This window comes from Medicago sativa, chromosome 7 (genome assembly GCF_051527215.1).
Source record: "Medicago sativa cultivar Bolivia chromosome 7, Bolivia_mono, whole genome shotgun sequence".
NCBI lineage: Eukaryota > Viridiplantae > Streptophyta > Magnoliopsida > Fabales > Fabaceae > Medicago > Medicago sativa.
In genome coordinates, this window is record NC_140755.1 from 76,775,398 (window position 1) to 76,788,622 (window position 13,225).

Here is a 13,225-nt window from a genome sequence, read left to right on the forward strand (position 1 = left end):
GTAGTATAAGTTGATTATGTTTATAGTGAAAAAATATATTAGAAAAAATAAATTATGTAATATAACTAATGTATATTATTATTGTTTTATTATTATTATTATTATTATTATTATTATTATTATTATTATTATTATTATTATTATTATTATTATTATTATTATTATTAAATTAATGTGTATATAATTTTTTTTAATACATATGTAACTTTTGTGGCTGAAAAAGTCCCACGCAAATGCAAGCGTGCGCGCGCGCACACACACACACATATATATATGAGTTTTGCTAGAAGCCACCCATGAAGGTGTCTTTTAGCAATTCACACCTCAAGATGTGATTTTCACTTTTTAGTTATAACTTTTCTAAAAGACACCTTCATAACAATTAGTTGGTGTCTTTTAACAAATGCTCATAGAATAACTTGCTAAAAGACACCCTCATAAAATGTGTCTTCTAGCAAAACCATATATATATATATATATATATATATATATATATATATATATATATATATATATATATATATATATAAAATTCGGTGCATTAGCGTGGGTCATAATCCCATGCAAAATCCATGTACTTTGCTGTGGATTACAGTCCCACGCAAATACCCTTTCTTTGTCAGCTTGGCTTTTGCGGCGGACTGAGAGTTCCACGCAAATGCCACTTTTAGCCAGCCTGCAGCATAATATTTGCGGCGGCTGGTCTCCCACGCAAATGTATATTAGAAACTGATATAACGCTAGGGCCTACGAGGGGTTTTTTTTTGCCAGGGCCATTTTCCACTGCAGAATGATATAATGCAAAAACATTTTCTTGTAGTGATTGTATTTCCATACACATAGGCTTTGTTTGGGAGTTTGGAAGGGAAGGGAGGGGAGGGCTTTGGGGGGTTGGAAATATATAGAAAAATGGACAAAAAATTCACATTTTTTGAAAGAACGGTTTTTTAGAGAATGATAAACTAATACTTATGATTAATATACTTTTAATTTTAAGAATATAACAACAACATAGATTGGATTTGAAAAATTCATATAAACCCTCCATAACCCCCCAAAAACCTCCCCCAATACAATTTTTGAGTTCCCCCAAATGAGGAAGATTTTTTATTATGAGTAAAAAATTAACCTCCAAAGCCCTCTCCTCCCAATGTCTTCTATTTCTTCCACTTGCTCCTTCCTTTTTTCCAAAACCCTCCCCTCCCCTCCAAACTCCCAAACAAAGCCTTAATTAAAAGATAAAACAAGAGCGTAAAGGACTCTCATCATACACATGCATATGGTATACATTGTTATATATATTATATAAATCTTTTCTCAATATTCTTAATGAGCATCTTTTTGGATTAGTTAATTACGTACATGGTTCATAGCTGAATACTCAAACATCATAACAACTAACCTCAGATAATCCTGTTCTCTTAAAATAAATAATTCATTTTAGAGTGTAAAGTAAATAATATCGACATTTAATTAACAAATTAAAATAGACAATTTTGTCAAAAAAATATTAAAATAGATAATAAAGGTAAATCATAGATTTATTTTTTTGAGGGAAGGTAAATCATAGATTTATTAAAGGCTTAATTGCACTTTTGACCCCCTATCTTTGCAAAAGTTGCGGTTACAGCCCCCTAACTAATTTAAATACAAAACAGCCCCCTAAGTATTGATTCTTTGGCAGTTTTGGCCCCCCAAGGCAAAAAAAAAAAACTGCCAAAAATGACATGTGTTACTTAGGGTGCCACGTCAACCTTGGGGGCCAAAACTGCCAAAGATTCAATACTTAGGGGGCTGTTTTGTATTTAAATTAGTTAAGGGGCTGTAACCGCAACTTTTGGAAAGATAGGGGGCTGTAAGTGCAATTAAGCCTTTATTAAAATAACAACTCTTGATTATTTCATATTACACTTTAGAAGATTCAAACCAAATCTATATAACAATAATGTTGCTGCCTTAAAAGATTAGCACGTGTAGGTATCAGGTATCAATCACACTTAAAACCGATAAGCGTGGTCCTCGTGTTCCATATAATAATACTTAAGGTCCCAATATTTTTTTTTTTTTGAAGCAGCAAAAATTTATTAAGCCACAAACCCGTGCGAGATGCACTAACAAGCTCGGGTGGAGAAAAAAAGAACAAGGGGAAATCGGTTGCCATTACAATTTACCGGCTCGAACAAAAACCCCTAAAAACCACCCCAAAAAGGACCGAAAACCACACACTAAATAATGATGCTGAGATATACATGCTACAAGCAACATGCATACCACCGCCTCACCACCTAGGCCTGCACGAACAAAGAGATAAGGTCCCAATATTGAATGCAATAGGGTCAATTATGTGAGCGTGGGAGATTTTATTTTTGAAGGAGCTTAGAAACGGATATAGGATAACTTATTCAATATAAGTGTCTCGATAGTGACTACAAATGTCCAGATAGTGTGTTGTTGGTGTACATCAATGAACAGTGTGTTGTTGGTGTACATCAATGAACAGAATTGAAAATACAAGTTAAAAACAATAATATTATCTTTTATAGATTTCGGGTTCAACTCTCACATGCGGTATAAGGTAAAATTCGTAAATTTGTCGCACGAGGAAAAATGGGAGTGAATAAGTCCTTGAATAACACCGTCGGTTGTTGACTGGGCTCGGTTGTTAGACATGCTCTCAACACTTTTCAGAGGTTATGAAGTTATGATGTCGATGGCGGTCAAATCTTGATCGAACGACAAAGAAAATGAGAATTAATTTTTATTTTACAATAAAAAAATGTTTAAATTAGAAACTGAGTGCGGTAAATACAAGTCATTATATTTATGGGTATTGCAGCAGTATAAATGTGCTGCGTTTTGCTTTAACATTTGTGGCGGTGATTGGGGTACATTATTGCTCAATATTTTTTTGTTTACCTAAAGTTTAGGTGATTTGGACTTTGAAAGCTCATCATAGTTAGGGTAGACTTTAAGACTCAAAAACATTTACAAAGGTACTTACAAATCAACCAAAAATAAGTCCTTAAATTGTTAAGACATTTTCTCAATTTCTTCCCATAATCAAATACACAAGATTATGAAATTTTGGATTAATTCTTAAAACCTACAAAATTCCTATCTTTAAAACACTTGTTAACATATCTCATCTCATCATTCAAAAGACAAAATCTACAAAACAAACTAATATATTTGACCACGCAGTTTGTCAAAAACAAACAGACTGGCCAAAAAGTAATTTTTATTTCTTCATTTCCATACACACAATAAAAAACAAAGCCTTTGAGAGTTTGTTTCATCACACTCATGCATATGGTATACAACATACATAGTTAATTACATGGTTTATAGCAGAAATCAGTCATATCATAGCAAGTGCACAGTGGAGAACTCCATCCACATTCACAGTTTTTGCAGGCTGAATGACATGTTTTTCCAACATCAGCACAGCGACACTGAGTAAGGGATGGTGTTACTGAGCAAAGGCAGGTATTACAGCATGCTGTGGCTGTTGATTTGGTATTATAACTATTAGTAGAATCACCATTTGAGATCACTTGAGTTATGAAGGATGTTGGATCGAAACGAGCATCAACAATAGTTGCAGTGAAGCCCAAGAGGAAAACCAACAAAGCTAATTTCATCATCATTGCCTTCTTGTTCATGATCAGCTCCATTCTTACTCTCTTCCTCTCTCTTTGTATCTTTCTTTTCCTTGTGTGGAGACATAGCTACATGTGTATTTATATATAGACTCTGTCTAACATGCATAAGCAAAATGATCTTGTACCATACTTAGATACTGTATTTTTTATCATTGGATCAAAAAGTCATATCATATTTAATTTAATTTAATAGAGAATGAAATTTATTGATGTAATAATAGTGAAAACTAGCACATGCAAAACGCAATACTTGTCTCATTTATACACCATATAATATATATAATTCTTTTTTCTTCTCTATCTTCTATTATTAAGAGATGAATTCATCACATGCTTAAATTCATTTTATGAATATAATTGTGTTTATATACGTAAATATCCTTAAAATGATATTAACATAATGTCACTAAGTCGTATTATCTTATAAAATAATAAATAGAAGACCAACAACTATGACCATCTATAATGGAGAGTCCATCCCCTATTAGGAACCATGATAAATAGACACCCCCATTATGACACCAAATAATACACTGCTTATTAAGATGAGTGTTTTTATAGGCACCCTCTCTCTCCTATTACTAATGGATCCCTCGTGTAAAATTAATTCTATTTTTTTCTCTATTCAATTGTTCTATTATTATAATATTAAAAAGTAAATTATATATTAGTTGCAAGAGTGATATTTAATCGATCAACATTAAATTTTCAACAAACACTTTTTTTAAAACAACAAATAATTTACCCATCTAAATGGAAAAAAAAACAAAACAAACATACGATTGGATTGAAACAAAACAACAAATAATTTACCATCATTTATTTTATATTGTTTTTTTTCAAGTTTTAACTTTTTTTATAATTTATAATTAAATTAATTCAATATTTTAAAATTATATAATTACGAATGAATATATAAATTATTGTTAAAATTTAATGATACATAGTTATTGCAGGGACACAATTAATAATTATTTTGAGGTGTTGGGTTGGAGAGATTGATGTAACACCCCGTTTTCCCAACGTAAAAAAAATTTCATAATTAAAAATCAGAGTATTTCACTTTAAACGGAATGCTACACTTCTTAAAAATTCATAAACTGAATGAATAACAATTTATTCTTCAAAATCATTTAACATAAGTAATTCAAAACTTCGCAGCGGAAATTAGTTCAACAATAAAAATAATCTTTGGCACGCAGGCTTCAACATAAAAATCTCATAAGTCTTGTTCAACATTTATTCATAAAAATCCATAAGTAATACGTAAGGAATAGAAATAGAAGACATAATCCCATCCTGTTACATATCAGAGCACCTAAGACACACTTGTGAGGAGTCCACTCACGACCGCAACTAATCCTGGTTACCTGCAAGTTACCCATACGAAGAGCAACATTTCCAAGCAGAGGGGTGAGATTTCTCAAACAATAATATTAAGCATATAAATCATATAAAGTACATTCAACAACTTAAACATCTTAATAATTCATTAATCATATCTAACAACTTAAACTTCCTTAACTAGTGTCATTATCTTCTTATATTGGTCGTAAAACTATCTTAATACTAATCATAAACATCTTCATATATTATCAATTACTAATCTTAACATCATCATATAACATCAAATAATAGTCTCCAACAATTATCACATAGCATCAATATTAATCACAAACGTCACCACATTTCATCAAACATTATTTATAAGCATCAACACCTAATATCAAATATAATCATAAGAATCATCATGTAATTTCACATAAGTATTATTATCAAAACATAGCATTACCGAAAACAACTTCATAATCAAATTCGTAATCAACTTCATATATCAACATAATTATAACTCACGTGACATCTTATCATAAATCATTCGTCTTCATTCAACATAGCACTTCATTAATAACTTATCAACTTGACATCTTAACAACTTGACAACATGACATCTCAACATCTTAACAACTTCGACTCGACTATGCAACTTCTACTTCTCAAATCATCTTAAATCATCTTAGACATCTTCATTATGCATGTGGTACCACCAGGGCATTAAGCCCTCTTCTCTAAGGTCATAAAGGACCTGTCGGGCATTAAGCCCCCATCTCTAAGGTCATAAAGGACCTGTCGGGCATTAAGCCCCCATCTCTGACTATGCAACGACACAACTCTAATGCAACGACATAACTTTCGTACAACTTAGACAACTTCATGAACATCTATGACATCCTAACATCTTGACATCTTGACAACATAACATCCTAACAACTTGATGACTTCATAACGACTCGACGACTTAACAACTCTTATCATCTTAACGTCTTAACATCTTAACATCTTAGCATCTTGACAACATATGGATCACATAAATAATTCATGTCATATCATAATATAACAATATCAAATGATAATAAACAACATCTTAAAACATCATATTCATCAATCATAAACAACTTCATATAACATCGTATTTAAACATCAACAATAATTCACTATGTATCTTTGTAAAAACATAATAAATTATCCACAACATATTTTCATGTCAAACCAAAGCTACTGGAAAGATATCACAAATATCAACAACTTTCATGTTTACAACAAGGATCAATTCAAAACAGAAACATATGAACAAAACGCAAAAACATGAAACATAGAATGTTGTCATCGTACAATTTCGCTAAGACCTCCCTGTAATATTTTCATCATAACTCAAAGACCAAACATCATTTTCACGTCAAACCAAAGCCATTAGAAAGCTAACAAAATTATCTAAAACTTTCATGTTTACTCCTAAGACCAATTTTGTACCGATCAATACCAGTTTTCATTTTAAATTCGGAAAAGTTGTGTTGAAAGTCCATAAAAATTCACTGTGACCTACATGCAGTAATTTGACCATAACTCAAGTTCAATAAATCTTTTTGACGTGAGACCAACGACATTAGAAAGCTAACATCCATACCTACAACTTTCGTGTTTACACCTAAGACCAATTCCGCACCAATCAATACCAGTTTTAATATCAAAATTCGGGCAGAATACAGATTTTCTTCAAGTTTCACCTAATCTCATGGTGCTAACCTCAAAACTGATTCTAATTATCATCCTAATGATTATCTAAGGTTTGTACACAATTTCTACATCAATTCAACAAGTTTTCATCATCTAATCATCAAATCTCTCTCAAAACCCTAATTCTCAAATTCTCACAAACTCTCCCCAACTTGTTAGATGTAATCTAATGATTTAACAACTTAATATTAATGCAAGATAGTCTCACCCTCACCTTAGATTAATTCCTGAATCAGCAGCAGCGTTCTTCTTTCCTAAGGTCTTCTCTTGACTTTTCTCTTCTCTTCTCTTCTTTCTTGTTCTCCTCTTTTCCTAAAAGCAGTTTAGGGTAAACTCTTTCCAACCTAAGCTTCTCTATTTATAATACTAAAATATTCTTCCCAAATCTATTTAGGCCCAACAACTTATTCTTCTTTCTATTCTAACCCCCAAATCCACTCACACTAATAATCCTCATATTCTAATAAATTTCTCTACTAAATATATAATAATACACCAAATAACAAATATATATCTATAACAATTAACAAATATATTATGCTAGTAAATATCAACATATAACATAACAAAATATCACTCAACAAAATATATTAACTAAATTATAAAAAGACATCTAATCTCAACAAATCATGTATCCCTCATATACATCATATAAATATATAAATATATTCTAAAACTAATTAAAATAATTAAATAAAAAGGAGGGCGTTACAATTGATGCTTATTAAGTATTATTTATAAAACGAATGACGTGTACAGTCGGGGACCATTTAAGCACCCAGATGGAGTACTGCGTTGTGGATTGTCTAACCAACACTATGCCTTAAATTCAACTCACCAACTTCAATTCTATATTAGCCTTAAACTCCTCTATCTACAATGCTATTCACTCCCATGAAAGAGCTTTTTCAAAAATTGACCTTCAATCCTGACTCCATCTCGAAATCCCTCAAATCTTCCTTTAAAATTGACTGGTCCTCTTCATTTCTTCAAAAAAAAAAAATTGATTGGTCCTCGTGGCATCCAATATACACAACATGTCATCTGCAAACAAAAGATAAGAGATTGATTTCATATCATACTCAGTAAGAAGGCCCAAACCTATTCACCTACACTTTTGGAATCATTACGCCCACAACCCTTCCGAAACCAATAAAATAAAAAGAATGACGAGTCTGCAAGTGCACGACTTTATCCCATAGTTATAAGTATCCATCTCACATATATTTGATGAGTATGAAATGTATTTTTCTAAGTTTTTTAGTTAGGAAAAAATTAAATATTTGGTAGTTTGATGATTTTCATATTTAGAAAATATATGATAAAAGGAACTTCTTGGAATTGTGGATTCATCGCAATAATAGAAAATCAATCCCAATTGGTGCTATTGTTATTGAAATCAAAGTCCAAAGATGAGGTAACCTAAAGTTACTAAAATCCTCTTTTGAGGTTGCAATAGTGTTAAACAAACCAATATACCTACTCTCACAACTAGTTACACTTCTAAAATCCATTAACTTCAAATACCCCATGTCACCTCAAGAGAATTTAGACCATTCTCATGTTCCAAAACTCTTGTTTAATCTTATAGTTCCAACATCCACCTTCAACTTTTGTTATCTCGGTTAATGCCTAAAATATTACTTGAATACAATAAGTTTGAATTAGAACATTTTAAAATTCCATAATAAAAAATACTAATTATTTAATAAATTTAATTTGCGTTGTTAACGGATTTAATTTGAGGCTTCTAAGATTGCGAGGCCTGGCACCGTAGCTCACCTTGCACATGCGAAGGTTCGGGCCTGGTTATGCATTACCGGATGCTTGCCCTCCACTTTATTTTTATTAGCGTGTGTCTGTTATTCCGTTTTTATTGTAAACAAAAATGATAAAATAGTAAAAATAATTAAGTGATTAGTAAACTTCTAAATTTTTTACACAAACAAAATAAATAATATTCTTCTATATAAGATCAAAATAAGGTTTTTTTAAAACCGTACAATATCTTTTTTATTGTTGTGGATTGTTCTTAATTTAATGAAATTTAACTAATTTTATAATTGATGATAAATTAATATTATAAAACTAATAAAATAGTTGAAATGAAGGTACAAGTGGAACAGCAATATCCAGTCCAAAAAAATGTATTTCCATTCAAATATTGTTATAAATGAAGGGTCCATGTGAGCTTTGTTTTGGTAAGGAGATTTAATATATTTGCATGAGTCACACTTAGAAAACCTCATACAAGCTTGACCAAAAAAAAAAAAAAACCTCATACATCTAGTCACAAGATTACACGTGGACAATACGTGGTCCGATTATTTACACATGTATTAGAGATATATGTTAGATACTAGTTAGTTAGTGAAGGAGTAGTATATATAGTTGTAATAACCCCATTAGTGGGATAACTTCCTCATTTTGTAATATCACATTTTAACAACAATTTCATAGCTTTTCTTTCCTTCATCCATGGATGCCATGTTTCCTAACATGGTATCAGAGCAAATCTGGTATCCACCTTGAAGGATATTTTCCGGTGCATTTTCTCGAGAAAATAAAATTTTCTCACCTTCATTTTTTTTTTCTCGTTCCATTTTTCTTTCTCACTTCATTTTCCTTCATTTTCTCTTCCTTTTTAACCGATTGCCATTCAGTTTCACCTTTTTTATTCCTTTCTTGGTTCAATTTCGTTTTTCTTCCATTGTAATTTTCCTCTTTCATTTTCTCCAGAAAATTTTAATTTTCTCACTTTCTTTTCTTTCTCTCGTTCCAATTTTCCTTTTCTCATTTCATACTCCTTTGTTTTCTCTAATAATCTCATTGTTTCCAATTCCTTTTCACTCCTTTCCTTTTCCTTCTTAATCGATTTTATTTTCTGATTGAATCGGTCATTCTTCTTTCTATTTTCGTTTTGACTTTGATACCTCTCTTTCCTTATTCAATTTCTTGATTCGGATTCACTTTTAATTCAGTTTCATGTTCCATTCGACATACTTGTTCGAATCAATCCAAATTTCCAGTTTCGGAATATCGCGATTCCGTGATTTCATTTGTTCCTATTCTTGCAGTGATGATTCTGTTTCCATCGCACTTTGTCACAGTTGGTGATGTCGTGGCGATTCCATATTCGTTCAACATTCTGTTCTCACCATTTGTCCCAATTTTTAGGGTTTGTAGTTCCAATTCCAATTGCATTTCAGTTCATAGATTCCGTATAATTCTCGGTTCTGTTTTGCAACTCCGCTTCGATCCCGCACTTTGGTTTAGATTTTTGAAGCATAATTATTCTCAGTAGTTTAGTTGTTGGATCATATGACTATTGCTTCCAAGGTATTTGTTGAAAGTCATCAATGGAAAACAGATTGCTATTATGTTCAGATTAATGTTGCTGATTGCTGCACACATTTTCCCGTGCCATTCTTGATTCGGAGTTAGTTGCTTCTGGCTCAGTTTGATTTTCTTATTATGATCTTTGCCACTATGATTGATATTGTTGGTTATGGTGAGAACACCTCCAGAAGCACCATTTCTCCTTCCTTTTGCTTCAATTGGATATGGTTTTATGTTCAGTTTATGGAGGCACAGAGAATGAATTTTATGCTAGTACACTTTGTGGAGTATTGATGACTGTTTTTGGAGGTATTGGATTGATTCTCTTGGGCATTTTCATATTGCATTCTTCCTCGGCACTTGGTTTTCTCCTGCTACTTTATCTGGTTTGTGAAGAATTGTTATTCCATACTTCCTTTAGTGCATTGATATGTCAATTTGGTACCTTCTTTACATATGGTTTGTCAATGTGCTGCTTGTGGTTTGATGAATTCTTGGATGCACATCTGTGAATTTGGTATGTTGAGTTATGAGGTTATGCATGCTGAGTTCTGAGGTTATGTATCTGCTGCAGAATCCTTTTAATTAGCAGTTGGTTTGCAGAGTTATTTGATGATACCACTTTATGGGGTGATACTTTTGATTGCATTATGCACATGATAGTAGCAATTGCAGACCAATATTGATTGCCTTTCGGTTGGATTCCACTTTGATTGATTACCTTCTGTTTTTAGTTTACTTGTGTTGGAATGGTACTTGGGCAACATGACATGTTTGTCATCTCAATATTAACTCACTTTGCTGATTTGAATGTGGAACTTTGAAGCCTAAAGGTGTCTTTACACAAGGATCAGAGGATTATCATATCTTGGCGTTGGAACAATTCATAAGCATCACCTTTGACAGCTCAACACTCTATTAGTTTGGAAGTGGTTTGATGTCAAAATTGGAAGCCTTTGATGCATTGCCTCATATTCCTGGATCGTTATAGAAGCTTTTAGTCTATGCCTTTGCTCATGGTTGGTATTTGGTGAGACCTATGGTATAGATCAGTATGGTGGTATAGTGAATAGTAGCTGTTGTGAAGTGTACTTCTGTCTCTGTTAGCTTCAGCAGGTGCAATCATAGATGACATGACAATAAGCATGTGATTTATGGGTGGTGGCTTATTTGGTTTCTGCACCAAAATCTCTCGATTGATTTGATTTCTTGATGTTGGTTAGCCTTTATTGGCTTGTTTTTGGGCTTCCGTCCATGATGGTTAAGCCTTGTTGTGCTTCTGTCATGGATGGTTAAGCGTTGTTGTGCTTCTGTCCAAGGATGGTTAAGCGTTGTTGTTGTGCTTCTATCCATGATGGTTAAGAGTCGTTGTGCTTCTGTCCAAGGATGGTTAAGCGTCGTTTTCTTCTTGTGCTTCTGTCTTGAGTTATTGAGAACTCTTGATGGTTAAGTGTTGTGCCTTTTATGGCTTTGTCGATGTTGGCTTCTACCGGATGGTGGTTAAGCGTTGGTTTGTTGCTTCTTCCTCCAAGTGGTTACACCTTGAGTTGTGGTTTCCTCTTGTTGGATAAGCATTTGGTTGTTTTTTATGCTCTTGGCCGATGTATTTCCGGCATCTTTCCTTGTATTTTCATTTGCTTGATGTATTTCCTTGTATTTTCTCATTTCAAGTTGGAAGTGTTTTGAACACCTTCCAACTTGAGGGGGACTATTAGAGATATATGTTAGATACTAGTTAGTTAGTGAAGGAGTAGTATATATAGTTGTAATAACCCCATTAGTGGGATAACTTCCTCATTTTGTAATATCACATTTTAACAACAATTTCATAGCTTTTCTTTCCTTCATCCATGGATGCCATGTTTCCTAACAACATGCAGCAAGACCGAGTTTTAATTTGCATTCTAGCATTACCATGTCATAAATATGCATGGGACTTCACTTTAATTTGAACCAGTAAGTCATCATTGCCAATAACAATAAATGTTATCTTAGATATGAAGAAGTTAACTCTATTGCGTTCAACTTTGGTTGTTGATATATGATTCTTTTTGTGTGTAATCAGTAAATCCTTTTTAAATTTTTGTTGGTTTTTTTTTTGTGGTGGTCAGGGATCGAACCCCAGACTTTGTATATATTATGCATTGTTCATACCAACTGAGCTAAGCACACGAGAACAAATGTTTGTTGGGCTTGTAACCAAGGAAGAGTTTCTACTATCTAATATTGGTGAATATCTAGAATCTAATTCATTTAAACTTTAGTCTTTAGAAAAACCCATTTTACAAAAAACACCCATCTTAAAAAGTAATTTTATTTTATTTCACTATGGCTAAATAGTAATTGGTTCAATTTGATCACCCAAATTAGTTTGGTGATTTAATTAATTACTTCATCTGTCTTATATTAGGTGTTTTTATTTAAATATTACATGATTATTCAAAAAATGATTAACAATGTTGATTTTAATGGTAAGATTGTATAATTTACTAAAACATCTTAATAATAAGAGTCATGCTAACTTGTGGCCTAATAAAAAAGAATGATAAATGTTGTATTGATATTATAAAAGTGACAACAATTTTTTTGGTCAAATAGTCTAATGGCTAGAATTCACCTTTTTTAAGGTGAATAAGTGGGGTATCCAGGGTTCAAACCCCGACCCCTACATATAATAATGCATGTCCCTGCCAACTAAACTATGCTCACGAGGACAAAGTGACAACAAATTTAAAACAAAGAAGATTAGAAATATGACACCTAATTTAAAAGGGATAAAGTATACTAATTACTCTTTCCTATTTTATAGGATTATCTTATACAAATTTGGATATTAAAAAAAATTGTTGAAGTAAACAAATAGTACTCCCTCCGTCCCATTTTAACCGAGTATTTCGCTCATTTCACACATATTAAAAAATGTATATGTGAAAGAGAGAGAAAAATGATTTTGAGTGTCTTGTCAACTTTTAGTGCATTGCTCCTTATCATAAATACAAAGTAGAATATACTAGTATTGAATTGGGAGTGATGAAAGTAACATTAATTAGAGTGATAATTGGAAAAAAAAATAATTAATATTGTATTGAAAAATAAAATGACTCAATTTTTCTAGAACAATGTTTTTTTTGCAAATTGTTCACTTATTATAG

General features: G+C 32.1%; 1 pseudogene across 1 annotated transcript; it reads right to left on the reverse strand.

Moving 5' to 3' along the window:
- Positions 1-3,186: 3,186 nt before the first annotated feature.
- Positions 3,187-3,718, reverse strand: LOC146908669 (Bowman-Birk type proteinase inhibitor pseudogene; annotated as a pseudogene). The gene has a single exon (XR_015017468.1). The product of XR_015017468.1 is annotated as a Bowman-Birk type proteinase inhibitor pseudogene (transcript).
- Positions 3,719-13,225: the final 9,507 nt, after the last annotated feature.